The sequence below is a fragment of the Cebus imitator genome, unplaced genomic scaffold (genome assembly GCF_001604975.1).
Source record: "Cebus imitator isolate Cc_AM_T3 unplaced genomic scaffold, Cebus_imitator-1.0 Scaffold23, whole genome shotgun sequence".
Taxonomy (NCBI): Eukaryota; Metazoa; Chordata; class Mammalia; order Primates; family Cebidae; genus Cebus; species Cebus imitator.
Window position 1 is genome coordinate 8,822,758 of NW_016107338.1, and position 22,209 is coordinate 8,844,966.

At 39.8% G+C, this 22,209-nt stretch overlaps 1 protein-coding gene across 1 annotated transcript in view; it reads left to right on the forward strand.

Annotated features, from left to right (window-relative positions):
- The first annotated feature begins 740 nt into the window (after positions 1-740).
- SERTAD2 (SERTA domain containing 2) overlaps positions 741-22,209 on the forward strand; it is a 121,169-nt gene continuing 99,700 nt past the window's right edge. Inside the window, exons 1-2 of the mRNA XM_017522138.2 lie at positions 741-781; positions 2,497-2,568. The gene's annotated coding sequence lies outside the window, so the exon portion shown is untranslated. The remainder of the gene's footprint in view (positions 782-2,496; positions 2,569-22,209) is intronic.

Sequence of the window (22,209 nt, forward strand, 5' to 3'; positions counted from 1 at the left end):
AGCATACTGAGAGGCAACACATACATAAGCTGTGTACTGCAAGCGGTTTGTGGTACAGCTCATTTTTGTAAGTGGACTCAGGACTGCTGAAAGAAATCATGGAGTAGGGCTAAAATCAGAAAGGAAAGAGATGAGAGGTGTCAGGTTATATGTCTTAACAGGGACAGAGGAAGGATCTGTATCCTAAAATGACAATAATCAAGGAAGACCCCAGTATGATCAAAGTAAACCTTTGCGTTCACTTAGTATCTCTCTTCTGAATTCCAGACCACAGAGGGTTTCAATTTCATATATATATTTGAAATGTAAATCAAGTATACATATAGATTTCAAATACACGCACACACATATATAAAGATCTCGCTCACTTCAAGACTCCAAGCCTAAATTAATCTTAGGTTTCACCAGATGACTCCTTTGAGGAAAGTGGATGTCTGGTATTCTAAGTTAATTTGAATAGAGACACAATGCCTGCTTTGCCTTTCCTTAGTTTCTTCACAGGAAACCATTGTCTTTAAGTCTCAAATAACGTGCAGAAATGCACCTGTGCGGAAGAAGGTGGGTTCTTGCCAGTGTATTTGCTTTAGCGAACATCTCCAATCAGGTTTATTGGTGGTTACAGATACAGTATTTTCAAGTACAAGGGTGTAGAAAGAGTTAAGGTCTGTAAAATGATTGCTGGACAATAGCCAAGAAACTGAGAAAAAGCCATAGATCCTGGGAATCAGCAGGGAGGAGATCTAGTAGTGGGTGCTCCGAAGCACTGTCGTCAGGGTTCAAGGTGAGAAAGTGGGAGCAAAAGCGAGCGGTGCGGAAGGGAGGGAGGGCTGGAGGAAGACTGCATTTACAGCTTCGCTCATACCAGGTTAAGAAGTGCCTTTTCCAGAAACTCAGTAAAGAAACGGGACGTATTCTGGAGCTGTTTCGACCTGCCCACACCCTACCCTGACTTTCCCAGAAAACAGGAGAGCAAGCATAGTGGCAAATGTGACGGCCAAGCCTCCCGCCTCCGGCTTCCAGCCTCCTCAGATCCCTGCGCACAGCCCCGCCGGACTTCCCCCGGAGCCGCCTCCAAGAGTGGGCACTGCGTGATCTGATTCACTCCAAATTCGGCTGTCCGCCAGGAGTGGGGTTTGACCGCAGGGGCTCCCCGGCAGCGCTAGGCAGAGGCTGAGCAGCAGCAGCAGCAGCAGCCGCCTGCACACTGAGTAAGGAGCCAGCCTCCGCCACCGCCTCCTCCTGCCGGCTCGGAGTAGGCAGCATAGCCAGTCCCTATCGCTGTCACGCAGCCAGCAGCGGGCCGCCGCCCCTCCCGCGCGGCCTCGGCCCTCACACTGTTATTTGCGTGACTGACCCGAGCCGCGCGGGAGGGGAAGGCGGGCCTGCCTAGGCGCTGGCGGGGAGGGGGAGGTCGGCCCCGCCCGCTCCTTCTCCTCTGGCCGGCTGCGGGAGCTCTCTCCTCCCCATTGGCCACACGCTCGCGTCCATCACTCCCGCGAGGCGCTTTGATTGGCAGAAGGCGCACTTCTGGCGAAGAGGGCCGAGAGACTCCGCCGGTCTCGGGCGCCTCCTCCTTCCCTCCACCCCCCATTTTAACGTCCACCCACCTCTCCCCACCCCCCACTCACTGCCCCCGCCCTGCTCGCGGCAGTGTCCTTAGAAGACTCATTGGGCCAGGGGCGCAGCCAGCCACTTAACGAGCCGCGCCGCCATAGGTCGAGGCCCACGCCCGTCGGAACGGCGGGCCTCGCCATTGGGTCGCTCCGGTCCGCTCCTGCCCCTTCAGCGCCGCACCCTCCCGTCGCCGCCTCCCAGCCCGGCTCTCCCTCTGCCCTCTTACCCCGCCCGTCCCCGCCGCATCTCCCCTGTCCAGCTGGGCGGGGACTGCTGTACGACTCTGTAAAGTCTGTGAGTCACTGCACAACCCATCAATCCAATTAAATGTCTTGAGAGAGCCGAGCAGGCGTTGCTGCCGCCCGCCGCCGCTCGCCCCGCCGCGGCCGCCCCTGCTCCGGCTTGCAGCGCCCCTCTGATCCATGGCTGTCTGTCTGTACTTGTTACGGTGTAACATCCTCCTCCTCCTCCTCCTCCTTCTTCTCCTCCTCCTCCTCGGGAGCCGCTGCAACTTCCCCTCAGCCAGCCTCCTCCTCTGCTTGGGGACTGCAAAGGCATGGGATAGACCCAGAGCCACTTCCCTCTGTCTCCCCTCCAGCCCTCGCTCAATTTTCCTCCCTTTAAAGTCTGTTCCTCGCTCCTCGACGTTTTAGAGATTTATTGGTCGGTCTATTATTTCCCCTGATATTATTCTCCCTCCCTGGGGCAGGGTTTGTAGGGGCCGGTGGGTTTATTTTAGGGAAGGGACGCTCCATCACCTCACTCCTCCGTTTCTCCTCCTCCCTTTTCGGCTGTGACTTGATTTCCCCGCTCCTCTGCGCTCCCACCCCTCGAACTCACCGTCCTGCACTCGAGTGACGCACAGACACCCCCCGCCCACAGCCCAGACATCCCCTCCCTCGCTGCCATCCTGACCCGTCTCGGAGCTGGACCGGGTGCCGACTTCGCAGAAGGGTGAGTGCTGTGCTGGGTTGGGTGGGGAGGATCTGGAAAAATGTGGTGACCGGTCCACTGTTGGGGAGGGCAGGGATCAGGCTGTGGGCTGGAGGTTCCCAGTCCGGCGTGGATTTAAGGTGGCGACTCCCTCCTTTCCTCCCTCCCTCGCTCCCGCTTCCCCCGCCCCTCAACTCCTTATTCACCAGCCTTGCTGTATTTCTAGGTATTGCCAGACTTCCACCATCGGGGCATTATAGAGCTTATAAAACATTTGGTAATGGCATGCTTTCTGTCTTTAGGATGCTTAGTGAGCAGTGATAGCCACCAATGTGATCTGATAGACTCTATCACCTGCAAAAAGCGTAAAAGGGGCGATGGGTGTATTTTCTTCTAATTCAAAGTTAAACTTTTATTCAATAAAGGCAAAGCAAAAGGCATTTTTAATTCGAATGCGTGGCAATAAAGCAGCGATAGAGAGGGAAAGACAGGTATTGTCAAATGGCATTGCTTAGTGTTTTCATTTGAAGATAGTTTTATGGGTTCCCTATTGAAAAAATACCAAGTCCTTATCAAAGGTTATGAAGTCTTTGAACCTGTTGGAGGAAAGCGAGGTTAGATGGAAATCCAGCTTGACACTTCACCTTCAGCTCATCTCTGTTCCAGGGAGGCATTACAACACAGAGTTTTAAATTTCTCAGTCACTGGACACAGTGGAGTATGTGAAGGATGTGAAGAAATATGGATTATTTCTCTTTTGATATCCATCTTTTGTGTACTTGATTGCTTGTTCAGCAATGTCATACTACAGAATTTTGTAAAATTTTAATTTGGTTTCTTGGTTGTCCATAGTTCAGAAGTACAAATACCTGTCCATATGTGCTTTATGAGGTTGTTGCCGTATGCATCTTTTTTTTGAAATAAAAGTAAAAATTATGAGAAATAGTTGCTCAGAATTGCCTTCTGAGGTTGCTTTTTAGAATTCAGCTGTTTTAAAATGGTATTACTCTTTTTGAATCAAGTTCTGGGCTAGTTGTCCACAAGATTCAAATTAAGCCAAACCAAACATGTTTTGAAATATTAAAGTATGGGAAAGGCCTCTTAGTAGTTCATTCTCTCCTTCTCTTTCAGAGTAACCAGAATAAGTTGTTACTAAATTTAATTTTAAAGAATAGACTGTTCCTGTACTGAAATCTGCAAAGTTGCTACAGAAACATTTCTTTTTAAAGAGCAGAAATGTGTTTATGATCAGCCAAAAGTAGTAAAGTTGAAAAGTGACTTAAATGTAAATGCTGTCTTAAAGAAATGCTTGTCATAAGCCCCAAAACCTTCCAGAGTGTTTCAGGAAGACTTATACAAAGCCTTTTTGAATTGTTTAACAAATTTTATCATGTGACCTTTTTTATAAGATTGAATTATTGAAAGATCTCATAGCACAAGGGAGCCATCCTGCCGGAGTTTGAATCTTACCACCATCTCTCACTGGCTGTGTGACCTTGGGGACATTTCTAACCTGGCCTTTGTGGGTTTTGTGCTGTGCATGGAAAGGATGACTTCTCAAGGAGTTGTTATAAGGTTGCAAGAGAGTACATGTCACAGTGCACTCCATGTCAGCTGCCCCATCATCACCAGTAGTCTCAGAGAGGTATCTAGTGTAGTGGTTAAGAGTAGGATCTCATGCTGTCTCGTGCTTATAATCCCAGCACTTTGGGAGGCTGAGGTGGGAGAATGGCTTGAGTTCAAGAGTTTGAGACCAACCAGGTCAAGATCGTAAGATCCAGTCTCTACGAAATCGTTTTAAAAACAAAAATGTGGGGCCTCCAGAACCAGATTTCATAAGTTTAGGTCCTAGCTTTTCCTCATTATCTTTGTGACCTTGGCCAAGTCAGCCTAGATTCCTCATCTGTAAAATGGGAATAATAGCACCTACTTCATAGGGTTATTGTGATTGCACAGAATGAGTTAATGTATGCAAAGATCTTGAGTAGTCTTTGGTGCATCTTTGCAAGTTTAACTCTTACGTGCCTTGTATACTTTGAAATATGAATGACTGTATTTTTTAAAGATATTTTTGTAAAGATAAAAATTTTTGTTAATAAAATAAGCACAATTTTTATCAATATGCCTGATGTTTTATGGGATTTATACTTTTATTCTAGAGTTTGTATGACCCTCTAAGAAATACAGCTACTGGGCCAGGCATAGTTGCTCATGCCTCTAATCCCAGGATTTAGGGAGGCTGAGGTGGGAGGATTGTTTGAGCCCAGGAATTTGAGACTAGCCTGGGCAACACAGCAAAACCCCATCTCTACAAAAGATACAGAAATTAGCTGGATGTGGTGGCACTTGATTGTAGTCCCAGCTATTGAGCCCTGGAGGTGGAGGCTGCAGTGAGCCGTGATTACGCCACTGCGTGCACTCCAGCTTGGGTGACAGAGACTTGTTTTCTTTTTTTGAGACAGTCTCACTCTGTCACCCAGGCTGGAGTGTAGTGGCACAATCTCGGCTCACTGCAATCTCCGCCTCCGGAATTCAAGTGATTCTCCTGCCTCAACCTCCCGAGTAGCTGGGATTATAGGCATGTGCCACCATGCCCAGCTGATTTTGTATTTTTAGTAGAGAGGAAGTTTCACTGTGTTGGCAAGGCTGGTCTCGAACTCCTGACCTCAAGTGATACACCCGCCTCAGCCTCCCAAAGTGCTGGGATTACAGGCATGAGCCACCACACCTGGCAAGACCCTGTTTCAAAAAAATAATAATAATCATAAGGAAAAGAAATTTAGCTGATCCCCTTTCATTTAAACTTGCATAATAGAATGTACATACCTCTATTGTAAGTGTAATGTATATCACACATTTGCTGTTATCTGTGACTTTCTCTCCTGTTAAACAGAAAACTCTTTGAGGGTAAGAATAGTATTTCATTTATAATTTGATCTCCAGTGCCCAGTACCTTGTATTTAAAGAAGCTTAATTAATGCCTGTGAAATTAATTAAAACTCTCATGTTTATAGTAGTTTGAGTGACATTATAAGTGCTATTGAAGAGAATGCTATTATTTGTATTATTGAATTGAGTTTTCACTTTCTCAATTATTTTTGCAAATAGAGAATAAATGAGAGGAATTACAGTATAATTGACTTTTCATTATAGAACTTTTTTATTTTCAAGGTTAAACAGAAAGTAGTCTGAAAAGTATCCCTCTCGTATCCTCCTTTGATACCTGACATGTCCAGTTTTTAATCAAAGTCCTCTGACTCCCACACTTCCTGTCATTAAGTTGGATGTTGTTAATAATTAATATGAATTATATGAATTAGATTTGGAATGTCTCAAAAATGATTATATGATGTTATTATCTGCTACAGATTAATAATAATAAAGAGAATTTATCAGCCTAATCCTATGAAATTAAAATGGCACCATTTCCTTCAGGACCACATCCTTATTCTCTTTCCATTCAAGAGTGAAACTCCTTCTCTTGAGCAGTCTTAATAAATAATTAGCTATTGAAATAGCTGCACTAAATAGTGTGGCAGGAATCATAAAGGAAATATATGTAATTGGTAAATAAAACACTTACACTTTAAACTTCACCATACACTTAATAGGTGTTATTCAATTGGGGAATATATTTTTTAAAATAAGCAAAGTTAATGGGGCCTACCACCTGCCTCATTTATAGAATCATTCTATTTTACTTGTCAATAAAATCCAGTCTAATTACTGAGTCCTCTGAAGTTATAAAAAGCCAGAATTATGTTTCATTAGAGATCCTTGATAATAAAGTCTGAATACTAATCTACTCAGAATTGTTACAGTGTTCCATCACATTGTTAAAACTTTTCAAACACATATATGAAATATCTATTACAATGTGAGTAATTTTATGTATATAAATCTTTGTTTAACCAAATCATCAGTTACCCAGTTTTATTGAAAATATTACATTTTCATTGGCTAAAACAATTAATTTAGAAAACTTGTCCTTTTTTTTTTTTGCTTTTATACATTTAAAGCAGATAATCTAAAGTGAAACTTTAAAAATTAATAATTTATAAGCACTTAGAATCATACTTTGGTGTCTGGTATGCAAGATTGAAAGTCTCTTTATTTTTCACTTGACACATTTTAGCATGACATTTATTCTATAGTTCACTCCTCTTTCAGCTTTTTTTTTTTTTTGTGAGGATGTTTGGGTATTTATTAGTATTTTACAGACATATACAATGTCTGCAGGTTTTGTTTAAAAACCAGTGTTTGTTGTGTATAATTATTAGCAAAGAAGAGCAAGGAGGGTTGAAGTAACCTTTGAGGCTTGCGATTTCTATCCTTGTCTTCTTATATTAGGAATATGGATAACTACCTATATATTTTATTAGTAATTAAAAGGAGAAGAAAATAATATGTGCATTATTTTATGGCCTAAACTCAGAATTAAGGTCCATGAAGTTCTGTACTGAGTGATGCTACTGATTGGCATGTGACCTTGAGCATTATACTTAACCTCTACGGCTCTCCATAAGTGAAGGCAGTTACCCTCTGCTCACTCACAGAGGAAGTTGTAGGGGTCAGTTTTAAGTGCTTTTTGAAAGCATTTGAGAAGGACACAGTGCAAGCAAATACAAAGTAAACATTAGCATTTAGAAATGAATATTTGTTCATTATTTAAAAGTTGTGAACTTTCAGATTTTTTATCTAAAGGGCATTTTTCCTTTTAATTTTATATGTGAAGAGACTTCTTACTAGTACGTTCACAAAAATGTATATATGATACCTTTTAAAGAAGCAAGGAACTTTGGTTTAGCTGAATGGGGTTTTAAATGTTAACACTGAGTTTTTGGTACATCCTGAGTTATAGCAGATGTTGATATTTTTGAGAACAAACTTCAGGTATCTGAGAGGTAATACATTTTATTAAGTTAAGGTTTATAAAGCTTACACTTGCATTACAGGAAAGCATGTTGAGACTTAGATTCCATTTAGCAGACTATTCAAATAGAAAAATTAGTCATATTATTTACTTTTAAATTTCAAAAGAATTACCTGGCTATAGGACCCCTCTTGTTTTATTATTATTTTTGAGAAGAATGGAATCCCTGGAAAGGACCCTTCTTTATACTCATTTATTTTTTTTTAACCTTGAATGAAGTGAAATACGCATATTTCAGAATATAGCGGCTTGGAAGATTTAATTTATTTCGGCTAATTTTGTATTTTGGAAAGCTAGGGAACACACGTGTGGAAAGGCTGTATTTTAAGAAACTAGTGTTTTTCCCCCCCTCTTGTCCCTAAAAATGAGTTATGAATTATTAAAATTTAAAAGTCAAAGACTTAGAGTTAGCATTATATACAGTTTTATGTCTCTCTGATTATTAGCAGAATTATCACAACCTCATAATATTACTCACTTTTTTTTGTTTTTTGAGACGAAGTCTCACTCTATTGCCCAGGTTGGAGTGCAGTGGCGCAATCTCGGCTCACTGCAACCTCCGCCTCCCAGGTTCAAGTGATTCTTCTGCCTCTGCCTCCCAAGTAGCTAGGATTACAGATGCATGCCACCATGCCCTGCTAATTTTTTTGTATTTTTAGTAGAGATGGGGTTTCACTGTGTTCTCTGGGATGGTCTTGATCTGCTGAGGTCATGATCCACCTGCCTTGGCCTCCCAAAGTGCTGGGATTACAGGCGTGAGCCACCGTGCCTCGCCCTGATATTACTAACTTTTTAAAGTAAAAATGAAATGCTAGTGTACTCAGAATAACAACTATTAAAACAAGTAAGGCATGTAAAGAAATATTATTTCTTCGAACTGACGTTAAGAAGAGTGAATAATGACCTCAAATGTGAGGTTTCTGAGCAGAACGCAACTTCAAAAAACATACTGTCCTTACTGTTCAGCAGCCAACTGACTGAAACTTAGAATGATCAGTTTTCTTTTTGAATTTAAAGTTCACATTGATGTTTATAATGTGTTGTGTATTGATATCTATAACTCTTTGGTATTGAATATTTACCTTTAACATATTAAATGAAATGACCAAACTAGTCTACCTTTTATTTAAATTTTATCTATTTTTCACAACCTTCTTTTTGTTCTTACATTGTATTTCAGTTTTCTTAATATTTCCACGTTTTTCTTTCCCTTTTATGCAGCATATTTGTAAATTTTACACTATCCTCTGTCTTCCTCCCAAGAATCATAGGAATTCTTTTTCCTTGATCATAGCAGGTATTTTCCGTTAGCTCCCTTTGCATTTGCCTCTATATAAGGTATGGAGTAGGGGTTATTTATTTATTTTAGTCTGCTTTATGAGACTAATGGAAAGACCTTCTCTATAGAACATTTGCTTTGCCTTGTTTCAGAAGATGAGCTCTCTGATCATCTTATCTACACAAACTTAAGGGACCATATCATAAACCTAAGACCAAGTTTTAGCTTGTGTGAGGTGGTAACAAAGGAAAACTGTAACATGTTTATTATTTACTGATTTTCTATTAATCTATTTTATGTGGAGGAGCCCACAGATTTTTTTCTATTCACATCATCTTGAAATGTCCAAGCTTTTTTTTTTTTTCTTCCACGTCTGGTGCCCTCGTGAGCTTTGGAGGCTGTTTCTGCCATGATCATCGCCACCTGACCATGAGGAGGGTAACTTGCCCGAGAACATCACATTAGCCGGATGAGCAGCCCCTTTGTTTTGTTTTGTTTTGTTTTTTTGTTGTTAGCTCCTTAAAACCAGGCAGAACATCAGACCATGTCCACTGTGAGATTTTCCAAGGTTCACCATTGTGGAATTATTAATGGTCCCTGGTGAAGTAACCATCAGCTTCATTATCTTCCATGGTTTCAGCTCAAATGAAATGTATCCCTTTGAGTTAACTTTAGTTTTGATTTTAAGAGTTCTTATCCAGAAAATCAAAGTATAAAAATAAATATGTGTTTTTAAACGTAAAAGAGTTACATAAAAATCTTATAAGTAAAAAAGTTTTTGTAAGGACCAAATTTCATTGATCTGGAGAAAATATTTAATAGTTTCTCAAAATATCTGATATTATTCTGACATCAGTAGTAAAAAAGCTTTAAATTTGATTAAGCAAAAATAAATCCTCCTTTTGATTTAAAAAGCAAAGTCTATTTTTACTTTTTATTTAAACAAATTGAATACAAAATTAGATAAACTGAGTTTTGGAGTTGATTAAATAAGGATTTCCCAGAAATGGTACTTTATAAAATGTGTGCCTCATGGAAGAAGCTTGATTTTTTTTATACAGATACATCCCATTTTTGGCTTCTTTTCATTTACTCATGCAGTTAATTCAACGGATATTTATTGAGCACTTACTATAGGTCAGCTACTCTTGGTAAACACAGATGATATAGTGGGGAAGAAGAGGGGTGAATATGCCTGCCCTTATGGAAATTCCAAACTATTTTGGGAGTGTTTACAACTTGTTATCTATTATTTGGTGTAGTTATAATTAAGCATTATACAATAATGACCTGAAAAAAGTAAGGATTCTTTAAATGGATTTTACGCCTGCTGACTTGGTGTAAAAGAAACCCTAAATCCTAAAACAAAATTCCACTTAAGTGGACAATTTTTATTTGAATTTGAGTTGAAATATTAAAAAACAATAATGTCAGTAGTTTCCAACAGAAATCATGAATCATCCTCATTTCTGAACCCTGGAAAACCTTACAGTGGACAGAGTCTGAAATTTCTCCTAGGTTTTCTTTACACTTTTAAGTTGTTTTCTCCCATTGCTTTGTTTTTTTTGTAACAGAGCCTGAGAAAAAGGATAACACTGAAAATTGCACAATGGAAATGGAGTCATCTCTGCCATATTGCACAATTAACAAGAAAATCTTAAGTTTTCTTTGTCCTAAGAAATTAGTATACATTAAGAACTAGGTTTTTGTTTCTATGATTGTACTATGTAATTTCCTTAACAAACAAACAAGTAAAATCCTTAGGGTTTATTTCCACCTCGAATATTAAGGTAGATATACCTAAGTATGCAGTACAAGTAGCATTAATACAGTATAATATATATTGATTTTCATTAATTGTTTTATTTTTATTCATAAATGTTTAATACGTGTCCTAAGTGCTTGGGGGTATCAGAGGCTAATAATAAGAAATGTCGTCTGCCTATAATGGTGTTCACAGTCTAGTTAGAGACAAAAGAACCCCACATGAAAATTAAATAATTTATATTAGGCAATTTGTGATTTAACCACTAAGCTAAATCACATATTGCCTAATATAAATGATTTAGTGGGAAGTCTAGTGTAGGCCACTATAGTAAGCCTAATCTTGCATCAAGTGAACTTACCATCTAGAAGAAGTTCTAGGTGGCCTTCCTGGGAATCCATCCTTCCTTTTAAGTCTGGGCAAAGATGGTTAGCAGGCTTTCTTTTTGTCCTTGGACACCTAAGGGTAGAATAGTCTCTGCACTAGCTGTTGTAGTGGCTCAGCAAGAGAGGGAGGAAAAGGGAATGGAGCACACATTCTACCCATTTATTACATTCACAAGCTATCACCTTTGGAAGCAAAAATTGCGCCTGAGAATAGAATATATGGACACAGTATGGATATATTTTAGGTTCTTGAGAATAAAAATTATTCAAGACTGGGCACAGTAGTTCACGCTTATAATCCTAGTGCTTTGGGAGACTGAGATGAGAAGATTGCTTGAGGCTAGGAGTGCGAGACCAGCCTGGGCAACATAGTACACAAAAAAATTAGCTATAGGTGGTAGTGCACACCTGTGGTCCTAGCTAGCTACTTGGGGGGCTGAGACAGAAGGACGGCTTGAGCCCAAGAGGTTAAGGCTGCAGTGAGCTGTGACTGAGCCACTGCACTCAAGCCTAGGCAACAGAGTAAGACACTGTTTCAAAAAAAATTATTTCAAAGCTTTGTGAAGCCTGGTACATCAATATGGGCCCCGTGGACAAGGGGAGTTCCCTGAAAATGGAAGAATCACTGGAAGGGGAGTTAAAACGTGGACTTGGAAGCTTTTGACAGTTACTAAAGACACTTCCTCGGTTTTCCCTAGAGTAGCCCTGCCTACAAGATGGGTGTCCTCCAGGCCTAATATGACAAATTTAAGAAGTTTGCATATATTGCTGTGATTTATAGATATAATCTTTCTAAATTGTTTTGCTTTGGAATTAGCTGAAGTTCCTGATGTGTGTGTGTATGTGTGTTTAAATTCTCAAATGTAATGTGTGACTGTGGCTTTTGTTTTCATTTTCTTGGATGCTTGAAAGTATTAAGCATAGCTTTGTTTTTATAGTGCAGGTGTTTATTTATTTGGAGCTAAATCTAAGACAGAATAACGCAATGTATGCTTGCCTCTTAGATTTAAATCAGGGGGAAAAAGCCCAGGTACGGTGGCTCATGGCTATAATTCCAACACTTTGGGAGGCTGAGGAGGGCAGATCACCTGAGGTCAGGAGTTCGAGACCAGCCTGACCAACATGGTGAAACCGCATCTCTACTAAAAATACAAAAATTAGCTGGGTGTGCTGGCGGGCGCCTGTAATACCAACTACTCGGGAGGCTAAGGCAGGAGAATTGCTTGAATCCGGGAGGTGGAGGTTGCAGTGAGCCGAGTTCATGCCACTGCACACCAGCCTGGGAGACAGAGCAAAATGCCATCTCAAAAAATAAATAAATAAATAAAAATAAATAAATTAGGGGAAAAAAATCCCCAAAGCCTCAGTGTTTATCTTATCTGTTAGCAATAAAAGTATTTGACCCTTATGTGGATACTTTTTCTTTTTTTTTTTTTTTTTAAAGATAATCTGTATGAAGAGTTTCTTTTCCTGAAACTATTTCTCCTAGAAGCATCACTTAATCTATATGATTCAAAAAGCCACTAAAGGTAGTTATGTTAATTATCTAGAAAGCCGTGATGGTTTTGAGGGTGTATACATATGTCACAACTTACTAAACTGTACATTTTAAATATATGTACTTATCGTATATTAATAACACTTTTTAAAAAGCCACCCAGATTGTAAGGTATATTATCAAGATAAAATACCTGTTATAAGAATTATATTTTTTAAGTTTATTTATTTTTTATTTCTTTATTTCATCCACCCTTTATTCACCTATATCTCATACCCCAGACATACATATTTCAAGTAAGAAAGACAAATAGAATTAAGGAGGCCGTTGTGCCTGTTGAAATTTAGGTATAGGACCTTAGAGAGCTTTTTACCATATGTAAGACTCACTAGAGTATCTTTAAGTAATTTGTACAAATTTGAATGTGGAGAATTGGAGTTGTGTATTCTTCAAGGAATCCTTTTCTTATAGTTTAACAGATTATGACTCATCTTTGGCAAGGAGTAAAGAGCATGATTTTAGTGAGGCTCTTTCCTCCCCTTTTCTTTCTTTCTTTTTTTTAGAAGAGGTTAAATGGCTTAATGCTTTTTAAATATTCCTTTTTCTCCCCCGCATGTTATACATTAAATTTTGGCATGTTGGGCCATAGACTCTATGAATAGATTTGTTTAGGGAAGAACTAGGTTTGTTCCATTATTCTTGCTTCTATGGTCTTGAGCACAGTACAGATACCTTAATACAAGTTTGTTAATTGGTGGTTTAATGTTAATTGAATATCCAGTGTATATGTCAGGTAAATTTCTGTATGTATAATATCAAAAAAAAATTTTTTTTGAGACAAGGTCTTGCTCCGTCACCCAGGCTGGAATGCAGTGATATGATGACTGCTCATTGTAGACTCAACCTCCCAGGCTCAAGCAATCCTCCCACCTCAGCCTCTCAAGTAGCTGGGACTGCAGGTGTACACCATCACTCCTGGATAAGTTTTAAATTTTTTTTTTTGAGATGTTTCGCTCTTGTTGCCCAGGCTGGAATGCAATGGTGCTATCTTGGCTCACTCCAACCTCCACCTCCCAGGATCAAGTGATTCTCCTTCCGTGGCCTCCCGAGTAGCTGGGGTTACAGGTGCCCACCACCACACCTGGCTAATTTTTTGTATTTTTAGTAGAGATAGGGTTTCACCATGTTGGCCAGGCTGGTCTTCAACTCCTGACCTTTAGGTTATCCACCTGCCTTGGCCTCCCAAAGTGCTGGGATTACAGGGGTAAGCCACCGTGCCCAGTCAATTTTTAATTTTTTTTGTAGAGATGGAATCTTACCATGTTGTTCCAGCTGGTCTTGAATGCCTGGCCTGAAGCAATCCTCTTGCCTTAGCCTCCCAGAGTGCTGGGATTATAGATATGAACCACAGTGTCAGGCTGAAGCTTCTTTGTTGTTGGATTTAATGCGTGTGTTAAATTTAGAACATTGGCAAATTTTCATGAATTAAAAAGTCTAGAAAAATGATCAGAGTTGTGTTTCTGGGGTTGGGACTATCAGGGCGTTAATGAGTGATTTGGAAGCTCTAGCTCTTTCTACAACACTGGTAGGACATAACCCAGAGGAGAGGCCTTGGGTTATTATAATGTAGAGCCACACCGTGCTCTAGGATGCTGCCTCTCAGACCATATTCCCCCATACCCAAGCTTTCTATTGTAGAACTTTTCAGACATGTAGAAAACCTAACAGAATAATTCAACAAACACCCATATTCTCCCTACCCAGATTCATTAGTTATTAACCTTTTGCTGTATTGGCGTTATGAGCCTGTCCCTCTTTCTCTGTATGAATACTTTTTTCCTGTACCATGTGAAGTTAAGTTTGAGGCATCACGAGTCCTTACCATTAAACGCTTCGGAATATATGTTCTGAGAATAGGAACATTTTCCTACATAACCACAATAGCATTATCACACCTAGGAAAATTGGTAATAACTTGGAATGCTTTTCAAAAATTCAGTTCATTAAAGGCATATGAATTCTACTAAAAATTAAATGCATATAAAGTGAGAAGTTTCATAGAATATGGAATTCTGGAAATTTCTGGTAAAGGTACGCATTTCTTCTCTGTGTTTGCAAGTAAGGCCACTACTTCAAACATTTTTGTGAGGTAAACACATTTTCTATGTTTGGTGAGGTAAAATATTTCTAACTCCCGTTGCATGATCATAGCCATGAGAAGAAAGAAACATTCTCAGAGATTGTGTCACAGTGTGGTTTAGAGGAAAAAGCTCAGTTTTAAGTTAGAAGGAACAGTGTTGGTTCAGACAGTTGCTCTGCCACTTCCCTGCAAGTGACCTTGCAGTGAAGTTCTTGTATCAGTTAAGATGCTTTTAGAAACTGCCCTCAAGCTCACTGGAATCGTCAGAAAATGTGTTTTCAGAAAAAATTCAGAGGCAGGGCAGGCTTCAGGGTTGGTCAGTTCTGTAGCTCAGGTTATGTGTCTTTCTGCTCCTTGTTGGCTCTGACTTTGTTTCGGCTTCTTCTCCCAGTTGGTTTATAGCCATACATTACCATATTCAAAAGTCAGAAACCTCTCCACAGGGATGGATTGTCAGTTTTCCTGTCTGATCAGGCATCTCCGCTCACTTCTGGACCAGTAACTGTCTTCAGAGAGCATTGTGCCCTGGATGGCTTGGACTAACCTGTAACCCTGCCCCTAGAGCCAGGATGGTGTTCACTTAGGGAGAGGAAGGGAGGAATGAATGTTGGGTATGTCTCTAAGATTCCATTTTCTTTGCTGTAAAATAGTAACAGTGTTATCTACCTCTATGCATATTACTTGATATCAAATAAGTAAAGCAACAAACACAAAGCTGATGTTTAATAAATGTTTATTCCTGGCCGGGTGCGGTAGCTCATGCGTGTAATTCCAGCACTTTGGGAGGCTGAGGCGAGTGGATCATGAGGTCAGGAATTTAAGACCAGCCTGTCCAATATGGTGAAACCCCATTTCTACTAAAAAATACATAAATTAGCTGGATATGGTGGTGCACACCTATAGTCTCAGCTACTTGGGAGGTTGAGGCAGGAGAATCGCTTGAACACGGGAGGTGAAGGTTGTGGTGAGCTGAGATGGTGCCACTGCACTCCAGCCTGGGTGATAGAGTGAGACTCCATCTCAAAAAAAATTAAAATAAAATAAAATAAATGTTAATTCCTATTCTTTCTTCTCTCCTTTCAATCTTATATAAAATCCCATGTTCTTTTGATGCTGCCACACTCCATATTAGTGAGCATTTGTAAGTGACTCTCCCTTGGCTGGTCTTCTACCTGACCTCTCACCTCACTATCTAGGGCATAGCATTTTATGTGAGCTTTGCAAATTGGTCAGACCTTCCATTAACCTATCTTGCCCATCTTATTTTTTTCTCATATATTTCTTTTAAATTTATTCTATAATATATACCTAGAAACATCTTCTATATCTCAACTTCACTTGATATTTTTCCAAAGCCAAGGAAGGGAAATTGTTAACAAGGTGGACAAGGCCAGGCATGGCAGCATGCACCTGCAGTCCCAGCTACTCTGGAGGCTCAGGCAGGAGGATCACTTGAGCCCAGGAGTGCAAGATCAGCCTGGGCAACATAGCAAGACCCCACATTTAAAAAGTAACACTTAAAAAAACAGTGTGTTGTACATATTTATCAAATGTGAAGAAAAATGTCTTCAGCTTTACTATTCATAAAAACAGAGTTGAAATAGATTTCCCCTTTTATGAAAAGAAAACCATGATGACCCATGAAAAGGTCAGCAAAATAAAGTGCTATTTGAAATATAGTATCTTGTTTGTCCAGGATAGACCAGGTCTTTGATATTTCAGGAAAATCTAGACTCACCACAGTAATTTAGCTGCTCCAGTTTCACCAGAACTTCCTTTTAAAAAAAATTGTCTAAGCCGAGCACGGTGGCTCACGCCTGTAATCCCAGCACTTTGGGAGGCCAAGGCAGGCTGATCATGAGGTCAGGAGTTTGAGACCAGCCTGGCCAACATGGTGAAACCTTGTTTCTACTGACAATACAAAAATTAGCCAGGTGTGGTGGCGAGTGCCAGTAGTCGCAGCTACTTGGGACGCTGAGGCAGGAGAATTGCTTGAACCCGGGAGGTGGAGGTTGCAATGAGCCAAGATCATGCCACTTCACTCCAGCCTGGGTGACAGAGTAAAAGCCTGTCTCAAAAAAAAAAATATGTCTAATTTACCAATAAATCTTTTTTGGATTATTTTGTCTTGAACCCTCTCATACCTACTGCAAGAGAGAGTCATCTTCCAAAGATGTGTTTTCCAATACTGTATGTGGGAACAATGGAGGATCTTTGTTCAGGCATGCCCTGTTCAAAATAGAGAGAAAAGGATTGTCATATTTTTTCCCCTGGGGGATTTCTAAAGCACTTCTGAAACATCTGTAATGTCCTGCAAAATTGCCACAACCCAATTACATGGGATGTTTTTCCCTTTTGAATTTTCTTCCAAAATGACAGGATTACTCTTAAAGGAAAGTTATTGATCCCTGTTGACCCCTGTAAGCAGAACATTCAACTCTGCCACCCTCCATGGCAAGAGTATAGAAGAAGGGTGAAAAGTCTGGTATCTTGCTTGACTTGGAAGATGCTGAACCCTGGCTTGTCCCTTTCTGTTACATTTTCTTCTGTGTCTTTAATTTTTAGATTTAGTGTTGAGGTATCTGTTGATCTTTTAGGCTCTGTGAATACTGAAAATACTCAGATTTTGAATGGTTCCATCCATAATTCAGAGCTTCTGCTGGTATGAATCTTTTCAGCCAGAGAGATGTTTTTTAAAGGAACTCCTTAAGTATGTGTTGATGTTTCTTACATATCTCAAATTAGGTTCTGTTATTGTAATGCTGCACAATGAAAGCAAAACTCGGAGATAAATTATAATTTTATTAAATAAGCCAGAGAAGGGACATTGTGGCTGTAATTTTGGTTAAAAGTGCTGAGTTTTGAGAATAAAAAATTTGAAATTCATATTGCATTCCTTAAAGTGCCATTGGTTATTTTTAAGGAGGATAAAATATGATTATAACTTATGAAGCTTGGTTTCATTTGAGCACATTTTAAATGTTAGTGCCTTGCAGGAAAGTTTTGTGGACAAGATTCCTTTCTCTGTGTAACAAATGCTTTTAGTGTTTAGCCAAGGTTTGCTACTAATGGCTCAGAGACTGAAATGAAAAGTGAAATGGCTGTTGTCTCCCCTCTGATAGCTTGATTTTATTTTTATTTCTGCTACCCAGTGTTAAACAAAGAAAGTCAAGATCAGGATCCAAAAGCTCAAACAAACTAACATTTAATTTCCCAACTAGAATAAGACTGGCCTTGCCGTGATGTGAAAGTCTTCTATGGGAATCTGTGGCTGCACAGTTGAACATAGTGATTTTTGGATCAGGGTGTACTCTTGCCTCCAGACAATCAAGCAGGTAAAAACCAGTTGAGACTAAGAAGTTAGACTGACTCAATTTCTCTTTTTTCTCCCTGTTGAGAAATGTTTTAACTGTGTTTCTTGCCCTTACTTCTTGCTCTACCTGAGAGAATAGAACAAAAGTCTAAGTAGCAGCAGATTGGAAAGCAGTGAAGAGTCCAGAATGTATTATCTGCCACTTATTACTGAGGGTATATACTCCAGTGATAGAGCAATCGCTAGAGCTTTGTCTTTGTGTTTGCTTCTTTCTTGATTCTGTCATTCCTGTGTACTGCCTTGGAGCTTCTCGTAGGCAAGGTCTACAACTTCAAGTTGTGTGCAGTGGATTCTAAGGGCAAACCGCCATAGTTCCAAGTCATTTATTGTTTTTGTTTTTCACGAGGAATTCTTATCCTGATGGAAAACTGCAGCATGACCAGTGAAAAATTGTTGACCAGCTAAGGAAAATGTATTTACAGTAGTTTTTAAAAACTATTTGGAAAAGAGATTATACTTGGAGAAAATTTGTCTGTACTTTGGCAAAGTCCCTAGACATAAGCTTTACTGTGTACCAGGTCATGGATCCATCTTTCCTACCTTAGCATGAATCCTTGTGGTACAAAGACACTCTTGTCTTCTCAACACTGTTGTGTTCTACTACCACTAATTTCACATCATCACTAGTGTAGTGACTGCTGAATGGTATAAGTACATTGGATGGACACGGGTCATGAATATTTGGTTTTATTGGCAGTACTTATGTATCTTAAGAACAGTATGATAAAAATGGAAACATTTTCTATGTGGGCTAATTTAGGATTATTAATAAAATTGTAAAGGCATTTGAGCACTCTTTTTTCTGTTTTGTTCTGATATGATGATTGGACAGGGAGTTGGACAAAGAAACACTGCATAAAAGGGATCATTTTCATGGTGGAGGAGAGGTGCTTGTTGCTACTACTTTTTGTTTGTCTATGCAATCTATAAATCAGTTCGTATGGCCCCTGACAACTGTTCTGGTGAGCTAGCTTTGTGTATTTTGGAGAAACTGTGACTTTTATTATTGAATAATTATGTGAATAGGAGTTTTTAAAAAATGGATTTTCTGTTTCCTAAAATAGAGGCCTTTTCTTTAAGATTATTTTGCTTCACTTTATGTTAGTTATTTGTACACTTTTTGATGTTGTTGGTATGAGAATTACTCTTTTAAATTGTTTTTCAATCCAAGTTATTGACATTCCAGCTGGGAGTATCCCCACCTCTCGCCTTAGGAATACAAAATGAGATGCACTTTGGATACTTAAATCTTAACTTTTGAATGCTAGATGTAGGTATCAGTTCAAACTAATTACACCGTTATATGAAGAGGGGGAAAAATAGGCATTTTTATGATTAGGAAAAAATTGTTGGCAAAGAAAAGTTCTGTTTTGTTCAGTCAGTTACTGAAATGAAACTTTTATTAGGTGTGTCTTTGAGGCTAAAATGATTCAATGCTTACAGTCACCTATGAGCATTCGTGTAGTGAGTTCTTGGAACCGTTTGTGCTCCTGGAGAGCAGTTTATGTAGCAAATGTGTAGTAAGCAAGCGTATTATAACTTTCCTAGCTAGCACACTAGCACACCATCGAGCACGTGATGTTTCGGTGTACTGGAGTGCCGCAAGCAGTTAAGCCATGGGGTGTCAAGTGGAAGCTCAGGCACTTGGTCAACCCAGTTATAAATTTCTATTCTTCACATGTCCTCCTGTTTTCTCTGTGTGCATTATAATTGCTTTTAGTGATTCTGTCAACTTGACAAACAGAAAAGGTAACAAAAGTGAAGTCCAAATAGTCAGTTTTAGAATTTTAAGTAAAAGTTGAATAGGGACGGATATTAATAAGGGTTCCTGTCAATTCAGTTTCTGTTACTATTCCTCTTACTGATTGCCTTGACTGACAAGTTGACTGCTTTACCTTGAGGTTTTATTTTAAAAATCGAGTTCATGAACTTTGTACTGGCTCCAAATGTGTGAAGCTCTGCTCTAATCATTGCTTTGTTCAGTTGTTAAAATTCCTGCTCATTTAAAGCATTCCTAACTCAGACTATTAACGCTCCTGCCTGTCACCTTTTTGCTATCGCTGTTTCACATCATTGACTTGTGTATTCAGGTGTCCTTTTTTTTTTTTTTTAAGAGGGAGTTTCACTCTTGTTGCCCAGGCGGGAGTGCAATGGTGTGACCTCAGCTCACCGCAACCTCTGCCTCAAGCAATTCAAGCTATTCTCCTGCCTCAGCCTCCCGAGTAGCTGGGATTACAGGCATGCTCCACCACACCCAAATAATTTTTTGTATTTTTAGTAGAGACGGGGTTTCTCCATGTTGGTCAGGCTGGTCTTGAACTTCTGACCTCAGGTGATCCACCCACCTCAGCCTCCCAAAGTGCAGGGATTACAGGCATGAGCCACAGTGCCGAGCTGTCAGGTATCCTTTACTACATAAAGGAATGAAGCTGGTAATAGCCATTTTCAAGTATAATCTGAAACTACTTCCAGATTTTTCTACAAAGGTATTTGGCATCTGAGTTAGCACTCATGTTGGAGAGGAACCCTGGGATAGCCCTTTAGATTTCTTGACATGTTTAGGATATGTTGCCAATGTTACTTGCTGGCACCTACCCTGAAAAAGTTGAACTGGTGTCATGCTTTTTATGCTTCTGTTACGTCTAACTGTAAAATGAAGGAAATGCTCATGGCACTTCCCCCTTATTTAGTGAGTTCTCTGCAGCTCTTAGAGGAGTTGGCCGGGGGCCGGCTGGATGCCAGTCCATGTTTCTGTTCTTTTCTAGTTCCTGTAATGTAATGTTGCATAAAACTTGCACTCATTATCTTCTTTTTTTTTTATGTTCTCCTAAAAACTGAAAAGTAATATTTGGTATTATCATCACCATTTCTCAGACACAAAAATAAGGCCCATCTTGGCTAAGTATTTGACCTAGGATTCTACGTAATGAACTGCAGAGCTAAACAGAACTTGGGATTCTTTCTGGCCTCCATTTCACTACTGAACCACAGTTTCTCCCCTTTTCAGCTGCACTTAAAAACAGGACCAAAGAAGCTAATTTCCAGGTACCAAGAATATTTCTCTCATCTCTTCTTCAGTGTTCCAGTGTTAGGATTTATATGAGATTTATTGTGTGAAGTAAAGTTTCATTGCCAGTTATAAACACGATCCACTCTCATATTATTCCTGATTTGACTGCTATCCCAGAAGGTGATGGATAGTTGAAGAAAGATTATAATGAATGCAGCCCCTATTTTCTTTTTTGCCCTTCTAAATTTGATTTAACAGGTTGCTTTCTGCCAGGAAATTTCATGAATGGGCAAATGTTAATAAGCCAGATTTTTTCCCCTTTATAGTAATAAATGTAACAAAATATCTCCCCAAAGTAGATTCAGTTAGAGTATGTTAGTACTTGAGCGAGTACTGCCTGAACTTATAGGAGAAACCAACTGCAACCACTCTGAAAATGATGTGGTTCCTATAAAACTTGGTTACTGCAGTCTGAACATATTTCATGCTTTGAAATATTTTGTCCGTAGTTCTTTTTGTTAGTGAATGTACAGCTTGAGGGGAGTTCTGTAAAAACTAGAATTGACTCTCTGCTTTCAAAATGCTTTTTAAAAATCAAACTGAGGATAAAGTTGCCGAGTGACAGGTTTTCCCCACTTTCAGAGTAACAAAAGTGAAAGTTGGATTTTGATCAATTTTGCTTAGTCTTTTTAGTGAAAGCCTAAGATCCAAAGTGCATGCCGAGCACACGCACCAAGCAGTTAAGCAGTTTTGTTGTTTTAGTGCCGCTGAACGTGAACTGGTGCATGTACACACATGCCACACATAAAGAGTCCATTCTTGCTCACATGCAGCCTGAGAAGTCTGGCCGCAGAGGTCTTGGGCTCAGTGGAAGTTGGCAGCCTCTCTTCTCCTGTAAACAACAGCCTGACGTCACCCCATGCAGTGGTGATAGCAGACCAACTTCGGAGATTCCCAATTGACAGAACTGTGGAAGAGCTGGCTTTGATCATCTTCAGTCACACTTGAGTGAACACAATGCAGAGAAATGTGTTAATGTCAGACATACTGGAGTAGCCCTTAAAACTGTTTTTGAAGTACATAATCTGTGAATCTTCACATGTAATCCCAGCAACAAATCTGTGTGATCAGCAAGAAAATTGTGGCTATTCCGATCTTAGAAATGTGCCAGTTCAAGTCCAGAGAATACAAAAGTTGGTAAGTGGTGGTGGAATGACTGAAATTCAGACCTTCCAAACCCTGTCTATCTCTCTTTCCACTATATTAAATACTTCTGTA